Source organism: Chrysochloris asiatica, unplaced genomic scaffold, assembly GCF_000296735.1.
Source record: "Chrysochloris asiatica unplaced genomic scaffold, ChrAsi1.0 scaffold00022, whole genome shotgun sequence".
Classification (NCBI taxonomy): Eukaryota; Metazoa; Chordata; class Mammalia; order Afrosoricida; family Chrysochloridae; genus Chrysochloris; species Chrysochloris asiatica.
In genome coordinates, this window is record NW_006408540.1 from 15,347,282 (window position 1) to 15,350,840 (window position 3,559).

Consider the following 3,559-nt stretch of genomic DNA (forward strand, 5'->3'; position numbering starts at 1 on the left):
CCCCACCACCACCAATTATTATCCACCCCTCCCCGCCCCCAATATTTGATGGCGCTGTGGGCTAATGCTCTGGACTGCAAACTCATTTGGACTACAAAGCCGGTGGTTCAAGCTCACTAGTCACTCTTTGAAAACCCTATACAGGGTTACCATGGGTCGGAACTGACTCGACAGCACTTAACAACAACAACAACAATATTTGAACCACACTCTGCTCCCCTCCCTCTGGGGGAAGAATTTCCTGTGTGGTGAATGACCTTTCCCCTTCAGTTTATGATGCCCCTCTGAATCTCTGCTTCGGTTTAGACATCAACAGTTAAATTCCACAGGACATATTCTCCGGGACCTCTGCTCACATCCCACTTGGTTAATATGAATACGGTCTGAGTTGCTTCCAGCAGGACTGTGGCTGCTTCCACTCTGAGCACCATATCTGCACTCATGTAATCTAAGGTTGCATTTTCTGTGTTTGGTAGTCAAGTCCTATTGGTAAAGGAAACTGGGTGAACCAGAGACAGCAGGCTAGTTCAGTGTTGTGATGATTGGTTCTGAGGAACACTCTCTGTCCTTCAGAAGTTTGGCTGATGTCATGAATTCCATCGTGGGACAGGGGAGGGAGCAAATGTGTTCAAGGATGGTCATTGTTGTTAGTTGATGCCATTAAATTGACTCCTAATTCATGGAGACCCATGTACAATGGAACAAAGAATTACCCAGTCCTGTGACATCCCTGTGGTCATCTGTGGACTGGACTATTGTGGTCTAGAACACTGACTGACTTTTGGAAGTAACCCTGTAGGACCAAATTGATGCTTTTGAGTTACGGTGTTGGAGGAGAATATTGAAAGCCAAAAGAACAAACAGATCTGTGTTGGAAGAAGTGCAGCCAGAGTGCTCCTTGGAGGCCAGGATGGCTCTCTCATACTTCAGACATATTGTCAAGAGGGACCAGTCACTGGAGAGGGATATCACTGGAGAGGGCTATCAGGGATATAAGGTGGAGGATCAGAGAAAAAGAGGAAGACCCCCAGTGAGATGGATTGGGAAAATGGCAGCATCAATGGGTTCAAGCATGGCAACAATTGTGAGGTTAGCCTAGGACCAGACAGTCTTTCGTTCTGTTGTGCATAGGGGTCGCTATGAGTCGGTACGGACTCAGTGGCACCTAACAACAACAACCCTATAGAGAGAGTCCTGGTGTGGCGCTGTGGGTTAATGTGCTAGATTGCAAAGTTGGTTTGAAGTTCAAAGTCAGTGGTTCAAACTCACCAGCTGCTCCTTGGAAATCCTATACAGGGTCGCTCGGTCAGAACCAACTTGATGGCACTTAACAACAATAATAATAATAATTTAAAGGTACCCTGGTGCATGTGGGTTAGGTGTTGCACTGCTAACTGACAGGTTGTCAGTTCAAATTCCTCAGCTGATCTGAGGGAGGAAAGATTTACAGTCTTAGAAATCCAATATTAGGGTAGGAATCAACTATGAGTAGGAAATTACACAATGGTAGTGGGTTTGATTTGGGTTTTGGTATAATGGTTTAAATCATTGTAGTTGGATATGATATATAATAATGGTTGTTAAGTACCATCAAGTCAGTTCCAACTCATAGCAACCCTGTGCAGGATTTCCAAGGAGCCACTGGTGGGTTTGAACTTGAGTCCTTATGTTTCGCAGTCCAGTACTGATCCTACAGTGCCACACCAGAAGTCCGATAGCACTCATGGTTATTGGACGAATGCAACAGGTCTTTAATTGAAGTGATACTTAAGAATTACCACCTGTACTATTTACTAAAGGAGTCCAGGTAGTGCTATAGGGTAAGCACTGGACAAGAACCCCAACATTGGCCGTTCAAACCCACCAGCCACCCCATGGGAGAATGATAAGACTTTCTACTCCAGTAAAGATTATAGTCTTAGAAACCCTATAGTGTTGTTATAAGCTGGAATCAGCTTGAGAGGGTAAAGGTGGAAGGGGTATTTACTAGTAAGTATAGCCATGGTTTTACAATTTGTTGAGCATTTAATGACCACCTACTTTGTGGCATCATAGGATAAGCACTCGACCTCAAGGTTGGTTTGAACTGTGAGGTCGGTGGTTCAAATTCACCAGCTGCTCCTCGGAAACCCTGCACAGGGTTGCTATGAGTCGGAACCAACTCGACAGCATTTAGCAACAGCAACTAGATATTAAAACATTACAAGATGTCATGTTATAAGAGTGGTTGAGATATGGTTCTGTCTTTCACAAGGCTATGCGAGACTGAAGTGAATACTTAAGTCTTGAGCACATGTGCTTTTAAAAAATAATTTAAAAAGCAAAGGATGACGTGCACTGTTCTGCAAGTCTCCAGGGGGCAGGATTCCCACAGAATGCAAAGTGAATGAAACACTTCATCCCTTTAAATCCCTTACATTCAAAAAGCATTTGCACATATCATTCAAATGGCTGATGAAATCACAATTTTGGTTTAAGTATTATTCGTACAAAAACGTGGTCTGTTTCACTACTTTTCCTGTGTTTTCCAGTTGTCTCTATAATGTGTATTAATTCACAATCAGGAAAAAAAAAAAAAAAATCCCTGCAAATGAGCGGAGTGGAACACAAAGATTAACATGATTCCTTTTTATAAAGAAACTGCCAGCTGGAGCCATCGCTCAGGCAGGAAACAGGAATTCAGCCACTGGGCCAAAGGGGGACTCAAGTTCTCAAACAGGAAGAGATGTGGAATGGGCTTCTGGCTGTCAGAGGTTGCTAGTGGAAAGCTCCAAAGCTCCTGGGGAAAGATGATGCCTGCCTTTGTCATCAAAAGGCCATTGGGAGATTAAATTGAGAAGCCAGCTTTGTGCAGTCTGCTTAGTTTGATTGAAAGGTAGAACCAGGCATAACCGGCTGAAATGTAGTCTGAACTATGACATTTAGCATGTCTTGTAATGTAGAACAAATCACTCAGATGTTAATTCTTTCAAGTACTTAGCACCTAAATATCTTGGTCCCATCAGACTCCATCTAAAACTAAAACTGCCCATTGTTGCTAGTTGCCATCCATGCAGAGCAGAACTGCTCTAGGGGATTTTCAAGGTTGTGACCTTTGGGAACCAGATTGCCAGGCCTGGGTTCAGAAGTACCTTTGGGTGTATTTGAATAGCCAATTTGCAGCAAATAGTTGAGTGCTGTTTGCACCATCCACGGACTCACACTTATATTAAATACCAAATACTTCCTGTGCTGCACACGCTATGGTTTGATTGCTGGAAAAAATGCCCCGCTCCTGCTCCCCAAGGGATGTACGAGGGCGCCCCAGGCACTCTCTTAGACACACACTGAGAGACAGTCTGTGTGCTCTGTCCTGATTTTGCTACTTTGGATCCTTGGAACAGTCCCCCTCCCTAACCCTCTCTGCTACCCAGATTTTGGGTTCTGTGGGTAAGCGCAGACACCCTTGCTACACCACCACTGTTACAGTATTGTTGTTGTTGCTAAGTGCCATCTAGTCAGTTCCAGCTCATAGCAACCCTGTATAGGGTTTCTGAGGAGTGGCTGGTGATCTTGAACC